The sequence below is a fragment of the Oncorhynchus kisutch genome, linkage group LG5 (genome assembly GCF_002021735.2).
Source record: "Oncorhynchus kisutch isolate 150728-3 linkage group LG5, Okis_V2, whole genome shotgun sequence".
Classification (NCBI taxonomy): domain Eukaryota; kingdom Metazoa; phylum Chordata; class Actinopteri; order Salmoniformes; family Salmonidae; genus Oncorhynchus; species Oncorhynchus kisutch.
In genome coordinates, this window is record NC_034178.2 from 40,688,624 (window position 1) to 40,710,053 (window position 21,430).

At 41.7% G+C, this 21,430-nt stretch overlaps 1 pseudogene; it reads right to left on the reverse strand.

Moving 5' to 3' along the window:
- Positions 1-17,750: 17,750 nt before the first annotated feature.
- On the reverse strand, positions 17,751-20,028 carry LOC116374111 (olfactory receptor class A-like protein 1; annotated as a pseudogene).
- Between the last annotated feature and the right edge of the window lie 1,402 nt (positions 20,029-21,430).

A 21,430-nucleotide genomic window follows, 5' to 3' on the forward strand; every position in this document is an offset into this window, starting at 1 on the left:
TTACTCCACACACAAAGGTGCGTACAAAGTTCTCCCTCTCCCTCCATTTGGCAAATCTGACTATAATTCTATCCTCCTGATTCCTGATTACAAGCAAAAACTAAAGCAGGAGGTACCAGTGACTCGGTCGATAAGAAAGTGGTCAGATGAAACAGATGCAAAGGTACAGGACTGTTTTGCTAGCACAGACTGGAATATGTTCCGGGATTCTTCCGATGTCATTGAGGACTACACCACATCAGTCACTGGCTTCATCAATAAGTGCATTGATGACGTTGTCCCCACAGTGACCATACGTACATACCCCATCCAGAAGCCATGGATTACAAGCAACATCCTCACTGAGCTAAAGGGTAGAGCTGCCGCCTTCAAGGAGCGGGACTCTAACCCGGAAGCCTATAAGAAATCCAATGCCCTCCGACGAACCATCAAACAGGCAAAGCATCAATACAGGACTAAGACTGAATCTTATTATGCTGGCTCCGATGCTCATCGGATGTGGCAGGGCTTGCAAACTATTACAGACTACAAAGGGAAGCACAGCCACAAGCTGCCCAGTGACACAAACCTACCAGACGAGCTAAATAACATCTATGCGCACTTCGAGGCAAGTAACACTGAAACATGCATGAGAGCACCAGCTGTTCCAGACTACTGTGTGATTACGCTCTCCGTAGCCAATGTGAGTAAGATCTTTAAACAGGTCAGCGTTCACAAGGCCGCAGGGCCAGACGGATTACCAGGACGTGTACTCCGAGCATGCGCTGACCAGCTGGCAAATGTCTTCAATTACATTTTCAACCTGTCACAGACTGAGTCTAATTCCCAAAAGTTTTGGGACACTGTGAAGTCCATGGAGAATATTAGCTCCTCCTCCCAGCTGCCCACTGCACTGAGGGTTGGAAACACGGAAACTACGATTATCAAGCATTTCAACAAGCATTTTTCCACGGCTGGCCAAAATAAAACAACCTCCAAACAAGCTTCAATGCCATACAACGTTCCTTCCGTGGCCTCCAACGGCTTTTAAATGCTAGTAAAACTATGTGCATGCTCTTCAACCGATTGCTGCCCACACCTGCCCGCCCGACTAGCATTACTTCTCTGAACGGTTCTGACTTAGAATATGTCGACAACTACAAATACCTAGGTGTCTGGTTAGACTGTAAACTCTCCTTCCAGACTCACATCAAGCATCTCCAATCCAAAATTAAATCTAGAATCGGCTTCCTATTTCGCAACAAAGCCTCCTTCACTCATGCCGCCAAACATACCCTTGTAAAACTGACTATCCTACCGATCCTTGACTTCGGCGATGTCATTTACAAAATAGCCCCCAACACTCTACTCAGAAAACTAGATCTAGTCTATCACAGTGCCATCCGTTTTGTCACCAAAGCCCCATATACTACCCATCACTGTGACCTTTATGTTCTCGTCAGGCTGGCCCTTAATACATATCCGTCGCCAACCCACTGGCTCCAGGTCATCTATAAGTCTTTGCTAGGTAAAGCCTCGCCTTATCTCAGCTCACTGGTTACCATAGCAACACCCACCCACTGGTCATCCCCAAAGCCAACACTTGCTTTGGCTGCATTTCCTTCCAGTTCTCTGCTGCCAATGACTGGAACGAATTGCAAAAATATCTGAAGCTGGAATCTTATATCTTCCTCTCTAACTTTAAGAATCAGCTGTCTGAGCAGCTTACCAATCACTGTACATGTACACAGCCGAGCTGTAAATAGCACACCCAACCACCTCATCCCCATATTACTTACCCTCTTGCTCTTTTGCACCCCAGTATCTCTACTTGCACATCATCATCTGCAAATCTATCACTCCAGTATTTATTGCCTACCTCCCTACTCTTCTACATTTGCACACACTGTACATAGATTTTTCAATTTTTCTTTTATATTGTGTTATTGACTGTACATTTGTTTATGTGTAACTCTGTGTTGTTGTTTTTGTCACACCGCTTTGCTTTATCTTGGCCAGGGCGCAGTTATAAATCAGAACTTGTTCTCAACTGGCCTACCTGGTTAAATAAAGGTTAAAAAATAATAATACAATAAAAAATAAAAACCCTAGACCCACTCCAATTTGCACACCGTCCCAACATATCCACAGATGATGCAATCTCTATTACTCTCAACACTGCCCTTTCCCACCTGGACAAAAGGAACACCTATGTGAGAATGCTGTTCATTGACTACAGCTCAGCGTTCAACACCATAAGGCCCTCAAAGCTCATCACTAAGCTACTAAGCTAAGGACCCTGGGACTAAACACCTCTCTCTGCAACTGGATCCTGGAAATTCTGACAGGCCACCCCCAGCTGGTAAGGGTAGGGAACAAGGCATCCGCCACGCTGATCCTCAACACAGGGGCCCCTCAGGGGTGCGTGCTCAGTCCCCTCTGTACTCCCTGTTCACTCATGACTACATGACCAGTCACGACTCCAACACAATCATCAAGTTTGCCGATGACACAACAGTGGTAGGCCTGATCACCGACAACGATGAGACAGCCTATAGGGAGGAGGTCAGAGACCTGGTCATGTGGTGCCAGGACAACAACCTCTCCCTCAACGTGATCAAGACAAAGGAGATGATTGTGGACTACAGGAAAAGGAGGACCGAGCACGCCCACATTCTCATCGAAGGGGCTGTAGTGGAGCAGGTTGAGAGCTTCAAGTTCCTTGGTGTCCACATCACCAACAAACTATCATGGTCCATAACATACTAAGACAGTCGTGAAGAGGGCACGACAAGGCCTAATCCCCCTCAGGAGACTGAAAAGGTTTGGCATGGGTCCTCAGATGCTCAAAAGGTTCTACAGCTGCACCATCGAGAGCATCCTGACTGGTTGCATCACTGCCTGGTATGGCAACTGCTCGGCCTCCGACCGCAAGGCACTACAGAGGATAGCGCGTACGGCCCAGTACATCACTGGGGCCAAGTTTCCTGCCACCCAGGACCTCTATACCAGGCGATGTCAAAAGAAGGCCCTAAAAACTGTCAAAGACTCCAGCCACCCTAGTCATAGACTGTTCTCTCTGCTACCGCACAGCAAGCGGTACCGGAGCGCCAAGTCGAGTTCCAAAAAGCTTCTTAACAGCTTCTACCCCCAAGCCATAAGACTCCTTAACAGCTAATCAAAGGGCCACCCAGACCCCTCTATTACGCTGCTGTACTCTCTGTTTATAATCTATGCATAGTCACTTTAACTCTTCCTACATGTACATATTACCTCAGCTAAATTGTGCCCCGCTGTTTAATTATTTGTTACTTTTATTTTCTATTTTCAATTTTTTTTTTCTTACATTCTTTTTACTGAACACTTAAAAAATAATTTTTCGACTTAAAGCACTGTAGGTTAGGGGCTTGTAAGTAAGCATTTCACTGTAAGGTCTACACCTGTTGTGTTTGGCGCATATGACAATCCAAATGTGATTTGATTTGACATTCTAACAAGATTCCCTCAAGTGTGTTTTATCTCTTTGTCTGCTGGAGTTCCTAGAAGTGCTTATATGCGCAACAACAAAACAGTGTGCTCTAAGCTTGTGTGTGAGGCTTTGCCATCATAAGGGGTAAGGAAGAGTACAAGCATATCTGGCACATAAACTAGAATTAGAATAGCAGTCATTATTTCAAGATATGTCAGTCAAGCTCAGGATCTTCAACCCCACGCTGTTCATGGCTAATAGTGTAGCGTCTTGGTGAAGAGCGATTAGTGGGCCATCAAGATTAGTTAGGTTAGACACGCAGCACAAAGACAACCAAAACAAGTTAATAGAATCTATTATGTGTGGCTTAGCTCAGTTGGGATGGGCAAACACTGTACATGTAGGCCTACATGTGTCTATAACATGTTATTGCAAAGGTATCTGGATAATGGCGTCCAACTCATAGTGTTCACAATGCTTGACTTCAACAGAACATGACTGAGGTGTTTCCTACTCAAGTGTGTCCTAAAGACCGGATTGCAAAGACTATTGGTAATGTTTAGTTGCTGCACTGTTCTCGTGCACTCTGTCTCTCTTTCTTTTGAGTTATAGTAGGGAAAAATCACCTTGAATAAATAAGGTTTAAAACTCTCCCTCCACTGGGCAAGGTAGTGAGGTGGCAGCTTTGGGATACATTTCCATGCCTAACACTCTTCACACAGTCAACAAACCTATGAAGTGTGCATAATCATCTTGGGTTTCAAAGAAAACTTTCTGTGAATGCTCCTGTGAGTTCAGCCTTGGACTGAGTCAGAATAAGCCTCTTATGTAGAGACGCTATCAGAATGAGTCTGTTTAATGAAGCTGGCAGCCTTGGAATGGTGCAGGCTCTTTAGCTTTGTGCTCTTGTTTTTGTCCTCTACTTAATCTCCTGTAAAGCCTATTGGCAGGGAAGGTGTTCAACTAGAGTACCTACAGCACTGTTTCAAAGGCACAGTGCTTAAGCGGCACATGAAAGTCCGGGTATGAAAAGGGTAAACATTAAAACCTGTTTAGTGAATCTGATTGGTTCTGGTACCTGTTCTGACTAACATGTTTGCTTATAAATCCATCTGTGGAAACCATAGATTGAAATGGCTTGCATTGAGCGGTAGCCATGATTCTCACGACACGGTAGTATGTCTATTCTGCCTGTATGAAGCAGGATGTGAAATCTGACACCACTTGAAGCTGAGATGTCCCTCCTACCATTTAATTTGCTCTTCTGACTGTCCATCAACTCCTAGCTGGACCCTACATCACAACCACTAACAACACATATGCCTGGAGTCCTTACATTGTAACGCAGTGGGAGAGAGTGGTTTCGTTGCTGTAGCACTTTCAGAGATCGATTTATAGCCAGTAATCTGAAATATTTAATAGATTTTAAATGAAAAACATGAAAGTCCTTTATGTGTGTCATAGACAGAGTTTCTAACGAATTCAGGAAGCCAAGCAAGAACTCTGTGACATTCACAGCGATGGGGGCAGACGTTTTGATCAAGAGAGACCTTTAGAAAATACTTTAGTATTTACATTTTCTCTAACACTAAATATACAAATATGTATTTTACAGTGATAAGGAAGGTGAAATCTTAGTTAGTCATTTTATAAATTGATTATACTACTGCATATTTGGGGAAAAAATCATTTTAAGACTTATTCATGCAGTTTTGTTGAATATGAAATACATAATATAAAATATTTCATATTTTTATCATAGTTGTACTGTGCACCTCAAACGTGAATACACCTCAGCAATTTATAACTATTTTTACCAGAAAGATGAGATTTTAAACGTTCTTGGAGTATGTAGCATTACTAGTTACTGTTTATGGCCCTCTCATAATAAATCATTCGTTTTGGGGATTACTTAGATTACATTTTCGATTACATTTACTTACATTTAAGAGGTTTTAGGTAACGCCTCCAGAATCTCACAGTGCAGATTAAATTCAATCTCCAAAGAGATGGTGATGTATGAGATGTGTGTTTATAAATGTATAACTCTTGTGTATTGCTGGTAGAACAACCTATATATTATTCTGTACCCAAATCCGGGACACTCCAATGAGAATGATATGTTACATTTCTTATCGTATGTAGTAATTTGTGAACCCCACTCTGAATTTGCAGACAGACCAAGCTTGTGCTTTGTAGTTTTGAGCCATGCAAGGCAAGCATCTACATGGAATATACAAAAGTATGTGGACACCCCTTCAAATTAGTGGATTCGGCTATTTCAGCCATACCCGTTGCTGGCAGGTGCATAAAATCCAGCACACAGCCATGCAATCGCCATAGACAAACATTGGCAGTAGAATGGCCTTACTGAAGAGCTCAGTGACTTTCAACGTGGCACCGTCATAGGACACCATCCAACAAGTCAGTTTGTCAAATTTCTGCCCTGCTGGAGCTGCCCCGGTCAACTTTAAGTGCTGTTATTGTGAAGTGGAAATATCTATTAGTTACAAAAATAGGCTGTCCTCGGGTGCAACACTCACTAGCGAGTTCCAAACTGCCTCTGGAAGCAACGTCGGGACAATGACTGTTTATCACGGAGCTTCATGAAATGGCTTTCCATGGCGTTGGCTGGAGTGATGTAGGACTCTGGAGCAGTGGAAATGTGTTTTCTGGAGTGATGAATCACTCTTCACCATCTGGAAGTCTGACGGACAAATCTGTGTTTGGCAGATGCCAGGAGAACTCTACCTGTAGGAATGCATAGTGCCCGCTGTAAAGTTTGGTGGAGGAGGAATAATGGTCTGGGGCTGTTTTCATGGTTTGGACTAGTCCCCTTAGTTCCATTGAAGAGAAATCTTAAAGCTACAGAATTATAGACGGTTCTGTACTTCCAACTTTGTGGCAACAGTTTGGGGAAGAACCTTTCCTGTTTCAGCACGAAAATGTCCCGTGCACAAAGCGAGGTCAGTACAGAAATGGTTTGTCGAGATCGGTGTGGAAGAACTTGACTGGCCTGCACGGAACCCTGACCTCAACCCCGTCTAACACCTTTGGGATTATTTGGAACGCCAACTTTGAACCAAGCCTAATCGCCCAACATCAGTGCCCAATCTCACTAATACTCTTGTGGCTCAATGGAAGCAAGTTCCCGCAGCAATGTTCCAACATTTAGTGGAAAGCCTTCTCAGAAGAGTGGAGGCTGTTATAGAAGCAGAAGGGGGACCAACTCCATATTAATGGCCATGATTTTGGAAGAAGATGTTCGACAAGCAGGTGTCCACATACTTTTAGTCATGTAGTGTATTTATGTGAGGCACTCCCTGAAGTAAAGTGAACCCACCAGGCTTGTACGTTGTGAGGATGTTGTACTAGCATTCTGAGCTCCTCTTGCCTTGGGTGTGCTGTGCATTCATTCCCCTCTGTTTACCAGACTGAGCACAGATGTCACTGGTTCTCTGTTAACCTCCAAGTTTCAAGTTACCGTTGCACCTTAGAAGCCATACCATTGTTGGTCAGCAGGTGGTGTGTTCTCCTACCCCCTCATTTTATATCTTTGAGCCTCACTGCACAATACAGTGGTACTAATACTAGTAACAAGCCAAACTTTCCAAACTAAAGGTCATGTCACACTTTACTCAATGAAGCTGCAATATGTGACTTTTTGGACGACCCAAATAAATTTCACATAGAAATGTGAGATATAGATCTGTAATTCTCATTGAAAGCAAGTCTAAAAAGCAGTAGATCTGTTCTATGTGCTTCATAAGTTTAGTTTTTGCATCTTTTACATTCGGTACATTCGGTTACATTCGGTGTACACCAGCTTAAAACAGCTTAAAATAATATATTTTTGGTTGTTGAAAAGATATCTCACAGCTGTTCAGATGGTACAATGATTCTCTACACTTGTTTTGTCACAAACTTAAATTAGTTGAACTATTCTAATTTTAGCATATTGCAGTGATTTCTGCATATTGCACCTTTACTCAACATTAGAGCACATGGCATTTATGTGCTACACATTAAACTGCTGTGTTGTCTTGAAAACTGATGCTGTTTCATTCGCATGCTCCAGGGGATCACAGGAGGTTGGTGGCACCTTAATTGGGGATAATGGGCTCGTGGTAATGACTGGAGTGGAATAAAGGGAATGGTATCAAATAGACCAAACACATGGTTTCCAGGTGTTTGATGCCATTCCATTTGCTCTATTCTGACCGTTACTATGAGACGGTCACCCCTCAGCAGCTTCCTGTGCAGGGGATGTAATATAATGTGCGACTGAGGACCCATCAGATATCCATTATTCAGGTTTGAGTGGGCAGAGTTGGCTCCTCTTGCTCTGGGACAACACTAGCAGATTCACTTTTCCATAATATCTTCATGTAAAGCTGTGTGAGGCTCTTAATCTCCCCCACTCCTGGTGTGTTAATGTAGCCTAAAGTACCTGTACCAGTGATTACTGTGTATTTGTGTTAGAGAGCTGTGATTTAAAACACTTTCTTTGAAGAATCAAAGCTTCATATTACTTATGCTGGTCTAGTTCCACACTGTGTGTATATGTAACAGTAATATCTGAGTGGCACAGCAGTCTAAGGCTCTGCATCTCAGTGCTTGAGAAGTCACTACAGACCCTGGTTAGTTTCCAGGCTGTATCACAACCAGCTGTGATTGCGAGTCCTATAGGGCGGCGCACAATTGGCCCAGTGTTGTCCAGGTTAGGGTTTGGCCAGGGTAGGCTGTCATTGAAATAAGAATTTGTTCTTGATTAAGGATCCACCCCTTTTTTTATTTTTTTCACCTAAAATGACATACCCAAATCTAACCGCCTGAAGCTCAGGCCCAGAAGCAAGGATATGTATATTCTTGGTACCATTTGAAAGGAAACACTTTGAATTTTGTGTAAATGCAAGAGAAAGGTCCAAATGTATTATTCCAGCCCAGGTGCAGTTTAGATTTTGTGTTTATGCAAAGTTTTAGACTGATTCAATGAACCATTGCATTTCTGTTCAAAATGTTGTTTTCAAGACTGTCCAAATGTGCCTACTTTGTTTATTAATAACTTTTCATGTTCAAAATTGTGAACTCTCCTCAAACAATAGCATGGTATTATTTCAGTGTAATAGCTACTGTAAATTGGACAGTGCAGTTAGATTAACAAGAATGTAAGCTTTCTGCCAATATAAGATATGTCTATGTCCTGGGATTTTGTTTTGTTACTTACAACCTCATGCTAATCGCATTAGCCTACATTAGCTCAACTGTCCCATGGAAGGGACACCTATCCCGAAGAAGTTTCAACTGACTTGCCTAGTTAAATAAAGGAGAAATAAAATCACCACCCCCATGGGAGCAGCCTTACGGATGTACCGCAATGCCATCCTGACAATGTATTCCTATGCTTTACATAAAGCACTTTGCCATTTTTGTCTGGCAGTGGTGGAAAAAGTACTCAATAGAAAATGAAAAAAGTTAGTCACCCAGTAAAATACTACTTAAGTAAAGTGTAAAAGTATCTGGTTTTAAATGTACTTAAGTACAGTGGTGGAAAAACTACTCAATTGTCATACTTGGATAAAAGTTCAAAGTAACATTAAATGCTAGACACTAAATTCCTTATTTTAAGCAAACCAGACTACACGATTCTATTGTTTTTTTATTATTATTTACAGACAGCTAGGGGCACACTCCAACACTCAGACATAATTTACAAACGCAGTATTTGTGTTTAGTGAGTCCGCAAGACCAGAGGCAGTAGGGATGACAGCGCGTTATTGATGAGTGCGTGAAATAGACCATATTGCTGTCCTGCCTGAGTATTCGAAATGTAACAAATACTTTAGGGTGTATAGGAGTAAAATGTACATATTTCCTTAAGGAATGTAGTGAAGTAAAAGTAAAAAATAAATTACAGATTTACAAACTACTTGAGTAGTTCTCAGAGTATCTAACTGGAGGAAAATGTAATAGTCAAGATAGATATTCCAGCTGCAGCATACTTTTAGTGCCTCATGTTTTACATTTTGGCAAGTATGGTCTTGTTGTGCCACATTTCAGTCTGTTTAGGGGAAATAGTTGAGAATATGTGATTCTGCTGCTTCTTTAAGGTCTCGACCTTTCCTTAAGGTCTTCCCTTTATTTACCTATAGGAGTGGTAGAGGAGGGGAGAGAGCGATGTGTTTTTTAAATGTATTAAATGTATTATTCCAATCCAAGACACTCCATTTAGTATGACATGTTACATGTGTGGCATGTATTAATTTGTGGATGTCGATCATCCATTTCATATGATATGTCACGAATTGCAATTTGTACAATATGTTAATTTTTCAAAAACTACAATATGTTACGAATTTGCAAAATGTATGACATGTTACAAATTCCAGTTTGGTGTGACTAATATTAGCTAGGGGTGGCTAATGCTAACATTAGCTAGCTTGCTAAACTTAGCTAGGCTAGGGGTTAGGGTGAAGGTTAGGGTTAGGATTGATTAGGTTAATTAAGTAGTTAAGGTCAGGGGAAGCTTAAAAGGTTGAGGTTAGGGTTAAAGGGTTAAGGTTAACAGGCATTCTAGTTGCAAAGTAGCAATAAAATTGTAAGTAGTTGTTAAAGTTGATAATTAGCTAAACTGCTAAGGTTGTCCGTGATGAGGTTCAAACACACAACCTTTGGGTTGCTAGACATTCACGTTATATACACCCACCCATCCACCCCGACCAACCACCTTCCTAACCTTCTGTCTTATATAACCATACCAAACTTAACATATCATACTAATTTGAGTGTCCTGGAGTTATGTTTACTATGTCATGTCTAGTCTATGAGACCAGTCTGGAGAGAGATAGAGAGAGCTGTGAGGCTGTTGCTATGTCTACACATGCCCTGCCCATGATGTATAACTTTAGAAGTTCAGATTTTTTGCTCCAAGGCGAAGATTACCATCTCTGACTGTTCATAGCGGAATCGTAAATGTCTGTATCAGCTCTGTACGTCAGCATATGTGTAGCGTACAGACATCCTCTCATCTGTGTTTTCATGGTATTTGCAAGACCAATTCCTTGTGGTAAAAAAATGCTCCTCAGCAACTTGTTTTAACTAATATGGTACAGTAGTTGACTGCTGTAAGACCCTCTGGGCAACGAGTCAGTAGCCCCAGTGACTAGTGGACGTAGCCTACATTCTGAGTAATTGACCACCCCTTTGGAAAAGGATTCCCCTTTATCAGGCACTGGATATGATGTGCACAAGTAAAGTACTACACTACAACACAAGACTACCAGAATTCAGGACAGGTGCAGCGTGTTCCATCTTGTCTACATTCCACACCGGTCTATGGAGCTCCCATGGTGGAAAATTCCACCTCGGTGGATTGAAAGAGAAGAAGGGGTGGCCAAGGGACCACAATAACTCAACCTAGTACTGTGTGGAATAACCTGTTTCTGTACAACTGGCCTCTATAAAAGTTTTAGTTTCAAGAACATGCTGTATTTTATGGCTATTCCTCTCTTCTCATCAAATTTGTTGCCGTGGTGAAACACTATGTAGCCAATGTTATACATTTTGAACTTTATTTTTGTATTTTTCCACCTTTTTTGATCGTGTCTCATCGCTGCAACTCCCCAACAGGCTCGGGAGGCAAAGGACGAGTCATGCTTCCTGCAAAACATGACACACCAAACCATGCTTCTTAACACCCAACTGCCCACTTAACCCGGAAGCCAGCAGCACCAATGTGTCAGAGGAACACCGTTCACCTGTGACTGAAGTCAGCCTGCAAGCTCACGATCCGCCACAAGGAGTCACTAGAGCGCGATGATTCAAGTAAAGCCCCCCCGGCCAAACCCTCACGACGGTAGGCCAATTGTTCGCCGCCTTATGGGACTCCCGATCACGGCCGGTTGTGATACAGCCCGGGATCGAACCCAGGTCTGCAGTGACGTCTCTTGCACTGCGACGGAGTGCCTTAGACCGCTGCACCTTAGACCGATCCTACATTTTGAACTTCTGACCATGCTGCCAGGCTGTGTCTCTTCTGTGTCATTGCTGGAAGACAGATGAGGTGACATCCTAATCCCAAATAAAATAAACTTCAATCAGGGCCAGACTCAGGGTCCCTCAGGAGTTACAATCAACCCTCCCCAAGCTTCAGCCCTTCAGCCTTCAGCTCTTAACCACAATCATTAAATGAGATTAGAATCTTGGAGCTAGGATTTTGTATTCAAGGAGCACACAGCACGCCACAGTCACCCCCAAGGGAGAACACTGGATTGGCTCATTGGTTTTCATCAAAATAATTGATCTCTGTAAACTGACACCCTAATGTAGATCAGCCCTTCCAGATATTGATTAATTTCACTTCCCGGTTCCAAATAAACTGACCAAAAATGTTCCATACTCACAAGAAGCTTATTTCTCTCAAATTTAGTACACAAATTTGTTTACATCCCTGTTAGTGAGCGTTTCTCCTGTGCCAAGATAATCCATCCACCTGACAGTTGTGGCATATCAAGAAGCTACAAGCATTTCGCTACACCCGCAATAACATCTGCTAAATATGTGTATGTGACCCAAACATTTTTTTTGATTAAACAGCATGATCATTACATAGGTGCACATTGTGCTGGGGACAATAAATGGCCACTCCTCACAGGTGCAGTTTTGTCACACAAAACAATGCCACAGATGTCTCAAGTTTTGAGGGAGAGTGCAATTGGCATGCTGACTGCAGGAATGTCCACCAGAGCTGTTGCCAGAGAATTGATTGTTCATTTCTCTGCCATAAGCTGCCTCCAACGTAGTTTTAGATAATTTTTCAGTACGTCCAACCAGCCTCACAACCAGAGAGCTTGTGTAACCACGCCAGCTCAGGACCTCCACATCCGGCTTCTTCACCTGAGGGATCTGAGGAGTATTTCTGTCTGTAATAAGCCCTTTTATGGGGGAAAAGTCATTCTGATTGGCTGGGCCTGGCTCCCCAGTGGGTGGGCCTGGCTGCCAAGTGGGTGGGCCTATGCCCTCGAAGGCCCACCCATGGCTGCACCCCTGCCCAGCCATGTGAAATCCATAGATTAGGGCCTAATTAATTAATTAAAATTAATTGATTTCCTTATATGGACTATGTGTTCATCTACTGTACTGCCAGGTGGGCTTGTCACAAATTTTCACAAAGTGTCTTCTTGCCTCGTGATTGGGTTCAGCTTTGCTTCCCCGCCTTCCCCTTCTATTTTGTCTCTGCTTGTACAATATTTGGCATTGAGTAATGTGTTGGCTAAAGGTGAAACTCAGAGCTGCACTCTCTCTGATCCAAAGCGTTTCTGGGGAAGATTACAGCCAGCCTTGAATGTTGTGCAAGTCCAGACAGAGCAGCACATATCTCACCTGAAAGTACAGGCTGGGAGGAGACCGTGGCTGTGGCTGGCCCCGGGCCCTCAGAGGGCTCTTGCAACTCCACATCCCTCTATCGACTGTGTGGCCTGTTTCACCCAGGGGCTCATCTGACATTCAGTCTCCTCAACTGGATCAGAGTAATATGCTCTCATCACATGGTTGCATTAAGACATTTGTCAATATCACTATTGTTTAGAGAATCCTGCATGATAGACCTCAATGCGTTATTCGGGACTCTGGAATAGTCCTGTTAATTTATTCAAACAGGGTATGAAGTCAAGATAGAGACAGCAATTTCTTTACACATTACATGAGAACACACCAAATATAGTAAACTGACATTGCAAAAACTGTGCATTCATGTTGATATGATATCTACTATCACAGAATTGAAACATGTTCTCATTCAGGCAGGAAGCAGAATATAGAGGTGTTGCTGTATTCCTTTCCTGCATTGCAGCATTCCAGGCATGTTGAAACATTGTCCTCTCCTCTCCCTCTGGAACTGGGGAATTGGAAATAGAGCTATGGGCCACATACGTACATTGGGGTCCAAAATTGTTGACACTCTTGATAAAGATGAGCAAAAATGACTGTGAAATATTGTAAATAATTCAAACACTGAGCTATATTGTATGGTCAATATTTTTATTATTTTTATTTTATACTAATACAATTGCTCAGAGAAAGATATTTTGTTTAACAAGTGATACCATTTTTCTCAAAAATTTAGGGGTCAATGGCACTGAGCCTCTTTCTAACATGTTTTATGAGTTGGACAATACATTGGGAGGGATCTTAGACCATTCCTCCATACTTGTATTTATTTTATTTAACCTTTATTTAACTAGGCAAGTCAGTTAAGAACAAATTCTTATTAACAATGACGGCCTATCCCAGCCAAACCCGGACAATGCTGGGCCAATTGTGCGCCGCCCAATGGGATACCCAAATATACAGAATCCTTCCAGATCCTTGATATCCTTTGTCTGTGCATATGGACTGCCATCTTCAATTCAAACCACATGGCCATTGCAAAATGTTGATTTTATGGTCAATTAACTATTTATTGGTGGATTTTAATGTGTTTTTGAGGTTATTTTCTTGCTGGAAGATCCACAGTACATTTCCTGGTACTGGGTAAAGTTCATGAGGCCCCAAAACCAGTGGATGCAAAATAGCCCCACAACATTAAAGTTCCACCACCATATTTTGCAGTAGTTATGGGGTTATTTTCTGTTCATGCGTTCTCATTTCGATGCCAAACCCACCACTGGTGTGAGTGGCCAAAGAGCTCTATTTTCATGTCATCTGATCAAAGCACCTATTCCAATCAAAGTACCAATGCCGTTTAGCAAACATTAGACAATTACAATTGTTGGATGACATGAAAAAAAGAGCTCTTTGGCCACGCACTCTTTAAGGGGCTACCTGTGTCTATTAAATTACTGTTATTTTGCATACAAGTTTGATGCATGCAGTTTCATTTTTTATCTCCATGTTCTCTCCCCTAGTTGCAGTCCTTCAGTAAACCAGTAAATTCCATTGTCAACCTGTCCAGACAGGTTCCACTCTGGTGAGAAGGTAAGGAAGGTAAGGGAGGGGAGGAGGGGTAGTTGAGGGATGAGAGGGAGGAGTGACGGGCTGGGTAGATGATATCCCACACATTTCCATAGAATTTCTGACCAAGGATGCACAACTTACATCTATAGATGCACTGTTGTCAAGCATAGACAGTCAAAGACAAAGCTATTGAACAATCTACTTTATTGACCTATAATAGCAATAGAATAAAGCCAAAATGGTCTATCCATTTCAACAGTTTATGATTGTTAATGCTTTGAGTATGATAATGTGTTATTATAATTTCTTATACTGTATTGTACAAATGGATGTGGAACGAACGATACTATTAACTAATGTTAGGTGTTTGTTGGTGGGATAGTTTGTTTCTCAAGGGAGGGGGATACATTTTATTCGGTCATTAGAATTTGTCCAGGAGGGCTATATTAGGGCATTGGCCAGATTTAAAATAGAGGGGGCGAGGCTTGCCCTTTTTGCTGCAATGCCATTGGTCCATGCTGTAAGCTAAAATGCCTCTACATAGGGCAGGTAAAAAGACAGTGAGACTGACATTAGGCACTGCAGAAAAAGGATTCATCTGGATTACTTCATTTTATTTATCTTTCAATGCAAATTTACAGAAAACTCTCAGACACATCTTGACTTTTTTTTGTCTTCAATGACTACTCTTAAATCAGTCCTCAAATATTTGTAACAATCTTTTGATGAAACTTGCTCATAGTGTTTGATGACTGTTGTTTGATGTTTGGTATTTGTATTTGTATTGTGTTTTGTTTTTAGGTATGGATCAAACAAGAACCAAGAGTTGAAAAGTCCATCTCCAGTAAGGTGAGTCAGATTTGAGATGTACAGTATCGATGTAAAGGGAGAGTATGCAGTGACCCAGACATTCAACCCGTTGATTGACAGGTAGCAGTCTTGATATTGAAATGTTATATTCTACTCAGTATTGCAAAAATAAAAAGACAATGTTCCTAGTCCAGGATTACATACAAAACTATGTGATTCTGAGCCACAGAAGCATCAGTGCTGTCTCTACATGTCTAGCAGGGCTAAGGCATTCACCTGGGCCTGGAACACACTGGAGGAATGGAACAGAACAGGAGCAGGTCTCATCTTGTGCAGGGAGAGGCTGGCACACCCTTTACACACGCACAATAAACAGATACATGGAGTGAACTGGCTCTTGCACCCTCTATAAGTATGTCATTCTTCTCTCCTCAGTGTTTCCTCAGTGTTTTATGTTCCATTTTGACTCATTTTGTGTTTTGTTTTCTGATAAGGTTCCAAGGAGTACTCAGCTATGAATTGGGGCAAAAGAAAGGACTCATAGGCTGACTGGAATTAGCCATGCATTCTATCCTTCATTCCACCGGAGTCTGTGTCATGAACCATTCAGATTTCAGTGGTGTGAAGAGTAAGAAACATGGACTTTATCGTCAATAGAAAAGATTGGAGAATTGGATTCTCTACTCTGTGACTATGGACTCAAATCAGTAACTGAATTTAGTATTGTTTTCAGCATTGTACTGCAGACATACTGTATATTAAAAAACATTAGGAGTATTTGTTTTTACATAGATCAATAAAGAATCAAAGCCTGACGGAGCGATGCAAACATGAATAAAGTGTTACTACCTGCGTTAGATTTCATTTATATTTCTGTTTATGGTTTGGTGTATGACACAGTTGCAATCTCTACAAGAACATGGTGGGTCAGATTCTTGGTCATTAATATTCGCAATTCATGACCATTTCTGTGACCTATGACCTACCAGGTCATAGGTCAGTTCAGGTTCATCAAAGCTGGGCCTGAGAGACTGAAAAACAGCTTCTATCTAGCGATCAGACTGTTAAATAGCCATCACTAGCCGGCTTCCACCTGGTTACGCAACCCTGCACCTTAGAGTCTGCTGTCCTATGTACATAGACTTGGAATTACTGGCCACTTTAATAGTGGAACACTAGTCACTTTAATAATGTTACATACTGCTTTACTCATCTAATATGTATATACTGTAGTCTATTCTACTGTATTTTAGTCAATGCCACTCCGACATTGCTCAATCTAGATGTGTGTATTGTTGTGAATTGTTAGATACTACTGCACTGTTGGAGCTAGGAACACAAGCATATCGCTACACCCACAATAACATCTGCTAAATATGTGTATATGACCAATACCATTTCATTTGATTTGATTTTTGATTTGCAATGCAGTACCTCCACTGATATCATGCATCTAAAAAACAAGTTGCATCTAAAATTAAAATATATGTGGCCAGGCACATAATACAAAGCCCTTCAAGAATACTACAAATGTTTGTTGTAATTGCCATATAAAACTAATCACTCACTCTTTGTACATAAATGACGTTGTGAAATCACAAGTTGTCATTCAGACACTCTTAACCCCACCCCTCCAGGTCCCTTTTACTCAGCCCTGGATTTTCCTGAAGTAGAATACAACTACATGCAAATGGGAATATCACCCGTAGTGAATAACTTTATCAAGGGCATATCTTTCCTCATGCAACTTCTTCTAACTTGATATGGCTTCATCTAAGTAGATACAAATGTCTACATGTATAATATCAACCAATCAGATACTTTTATCTTAGCCTTTAGTCTTTAGTATTTGGCCTTAATTGAAAACCATCCCTCTCTCACATTTCCATCAGATATTTCTATTCAGAGATTGAATGTATCATTCTTGTTCTAAAGATAGCTGGTTTTCCCATGAGACCATACCTGGGTTTCTGTGGGGCAATTAACTATCTTCATTAGCAATGAGACATTTTGCAGACCCTATTCAAAGTGTTAATTGCTTCGAAAGAGACTGCTGGAAGTCATTTGACAGCTATTGTGTGCTTTAGTCATCCAGTTATAATTCTTCCACCCAATTAAGATGAAGGAGCATAATGAATGAACAAACAAAACAATAACAGGACAAATCTGGAATGATTAATATCCTGTTAATTTCACTAATTGGACCGTGTGACAAAAAAGGCTCAAACTCTGCTTCGATGCATCTTTTTTTATTTTCTACACACGTTCATTTCTAGCAACATATTGGTTTAATGACCTTCCAGTTCTGTAATTCCAAGCATGCCATCAACTTTGGGACATAAGTCAAAACAGCTCAAACAATAATGTTATATGCTGAAAAATATTAACCGGGATAAAAAACGAATTTAAAAACTAGAGTACATGAGTTCAAGATACTTTTGCCACACATTTCACATTGTACAATGTTAACTCTATATGTTTTATGATCCATATTCTAATAGCAACATAATTCATTAATAATCAACATTCCTCATCTTTGTAACCATGTCTGACCACAATAATGTCCCTCACTCACACAGTAGATAGTGTAGTGGCGCTGTCCTGAACAGGCCTCTCCTGCACCACACACCTCAGCCTGCTGTTCATCTTCCTGTTGGTGGTTATGATCAGCAGGGGGCTGAGTGCTGCATACAGCGACAAGAAGAATATGTGCACAGTCCATTATCCACCCCATAGAGGAACATGTACAGGGTCACCAAGGCCACTACAGCCTTAGCTGTCCGCTGCTCTGCCCCACCACTGGCCCCAAATCTGCTGCAAAGTCCGTTCACCTGCTGGCTGTGGCAGTACAGAAACACCAGGATAATCAGACTGGCCATCAGGGCCATGGGTACCACGTCCCTCCCCACCTGGACAGCCCAGTTCACCTGCGTGGACTGCATAGAAGGGAAGCGAACAGATTAATGTTGTGCTGCATGAGGCCCGAGTCATTCCAGGAGCCCAGGGACAAGGCTATGGCCGCAGGAAGCTCGCCAGGGTCTCTAGCGGGCAGCACACACCCACCACAAGCAGGTTGGCACAGGCCAGGTGCAGCACGATTGCATCAGCAGGAAGGAGCTAGTGCTCCTGGTACAGTGCCAGGAGGAATGCCAAGAGGACAGCAGTGTTTCTTGGGACATCAACCACAGTGACAGGTACAGCACTCCCCAGACCACCTCCTCTGATTCCGTGGTTGCAGAGATAAAGGATATGAAAATATATGTCAAATCAGTATTTGTCAATATATACAATCATCTCAGAAGGCCATTGCATACATCAGTTCTTTTACCTGGGAGGAATTCTTTATGATGTTGGAGTCTGATCACTAGTGTGTTTGTAAACCAGACCAAAGTCCCATTGGCTAGTGAGTTTCCTTGTGTACTTATACTCTCCGAGAGATTCAGTAACTGTAGGTGGTGATCAGCATGGTCCACTGACTTTAGGCTCCTCTTTCATCTCCCTCCAATTACCTGAGATCAATACAGATGACTGCATCTGTTCCAGCTGTGGCTATATGGCACCAAAACATGTAATCAGGACTGAGGACAGAATGACACCAAATAAAAGGAAATTGAGGTCTCAAGAAGTATCTATATGTCAAGTTATTGTGCAAAGAAAGCATTCGAATGGGGACACAACCCTTTGTCTAATGCTCAATGTATTCCCAGCCATAATTATCACTTTAAATTCTCATAGACTAGGCATACTGTTCTATTTTGTTCTTTTTCTATGGTTTCTTTGAATCGCTTTCTGCTACAGTCCAGGCAAGGACTAACAACAAGCCTACAGTGCCCCCCTCTGGACAATGATGTGACAAGACAAGTGTATCATTTTTGCCATTCAAAAAGGTCTGACATAGGAGTAAAATAGTTACCCCAAACTGAAAAATGAAGTATGAGCAATGTGTGTTTGTTTTACTTTGTGATTGATGTTTTATAATGAGATGCATAACAAGTCAGAGAGACTTGAGATTGTTTGATGTCATTGATGTGAAACACGCCTCACTGTCACGCTGGCTCCTCTGTCGGAGATAAAAGTGCCGAAGCAAAGACCTTGGTCCAATAAAACAGACTGGAATTCCACCGAAAGGTATATTTACTCCTGGGAGAGTATACTTATTTAGATGTTCAACAGTCCTCTGTAGTTTTTGACAACCTGTTTGAGGCATTGAAATGAAAAATAAATCTATAAAGGGGTAAAAACAAGTCTAGTCTTTGGAGGAAACTTATTAAAAACCCTCTGCTTACTATCTAGAATACATGATAGAATCCATAGAGAAGAACATGCATAAGCGTGTGCTCTAATTAGTCCTGTACTCATGTCAACATATTGATACTAACATGGGGAAATTACACCACTTCAGATTATTGATCCCATAGTGGTTTGAAAATGAGTAGCAAGTGAAATTCAAATGTCACCTTAGCCTATATCAAGGATCCTTCAGCATGAGTTGACTTTATTCCAAGTTCGACTTATAGTTAAGGGTGCAGTCTAAAATACACTGTTATGTCTTAAGCACAGCTAAACCACAACATTGCCATCTTTCATTCATATGTTGAGAATGGAGCAACGCTGGGTTAGAAATGTACACTGTCAGGATTGTTACTCCCCACTGTGCAGCAGAGGTTTTGTGAAACAGGATGATTGTTCTTGTAGGTTAATAAAGAAGTGTGAAGAGTGGAAATCAGAATAGAAGGCTACTTTCCCAGTGCTCCGAATTAGACTAAACATGCGTTATTGCTAGATAATGACCTTTGCTGCTGTGCCCCTGAAGACATACTCCCAGGACAGGAGAGAACAGAAGTGAGCAGTGCAAGGCGCCAGCTGTGCACGTTGAATGACTTAATCAAGCTGCTTTTACATCAACAATAACAAAAACCACTGCTGGGTTATGGGTGCACTAATAATGAATATTACCCCATTGAACAGGCCATCCTAAAACATTACTGTTTGTTGCGTTATGCCATAGATTTTTTTATTGAGATTTCTGTTGAATATGGCCATTATTGACATTAATGCTGTCATCTGAAAATAAAAAAATCTTACTCTTGGTTACATTTTGTAGTGAGTCCTACGAGGGGTGAAGTGGGTGTTCTAATGTTGTGCCCTAATAATCCCCACAGAGTACAACATGCTTTATACTGAAATTAACCACACTGAATGACCAATACTGTGTTCACGTTTCTTTATTAATAGTTGCAGGTAAGGATATGCTTTCTGCAGTCATTGTCCAATAATTTAGAGAGTGCAATAGGGAACATTTGTTCACAGTTGGTGTGTGCATAGGTCTGTTTAACAAACTTAATTTTGTGTCTATATTCTTCAGCAAGGTACCCAAGTTAGGTATCATGTTGGATCTGTGTTTCATCATCAAAGAGGTGTACTTCCTGCTGCAGACAGGGTTAGGGAACTTGGGGAACACTCTGGTGCTGCTGGCCTACACCCAGGTCTTCTGCTCTGAGCACATACTCATGCCTTTGGACATGATTCTCTGCCACCTCCTGTCTTCCCAGCCTCATTGTGCCCACCTTCGCACGGCTGTGGCTCCTCAACATGGATGCATCACAGCAAGAATTTTCTCTATTGGCCCGCACAATGGCACCATGCCTGCCTTCACCCTGAATGTTATATTCTTCCGCATAGACAATGTCATCTGGATTTACATGCTGACGGTAGCCAAGTTGTCTCCAATGGTGGCTGACAAGAGGGTCTTCTTCTCCTCCTGTTATGCCTCTCTCAGTCCCATCTTCATCATCAGCTCCAATAAGAAGGTCAAGAGCAAGTTGGTGTGTGCTGCAGCCGACCAAGAACAACCATCAGCCGACACCCAGGACTTCAGTGACAATATCTCAAATGTAACCCAAGCTCTGGATAAACGTTATTTCCTTCTGGGGCTATTATACCACATGGATGGTCTTCTTATGATTATTTTGTGTAATTATGCCTGTGCAGTCTACTTGTTATAGGCCTTCTATTTATTTGTGTAAATCATTGCAGTTTTCAGGATTTTAGATTGAACTAATTTTAGATTTAACTAATTTAACTAGTGTGACATGGGGTTTGAAACAGTAAGGGATTTATCATTCTATTGGACAAGCAGGAACTGTGAGGATAGACGACAAATACAGTACAATACAATAATGTGGACAAAAAACAACAGTGACAAAAAAAAAAAAAATT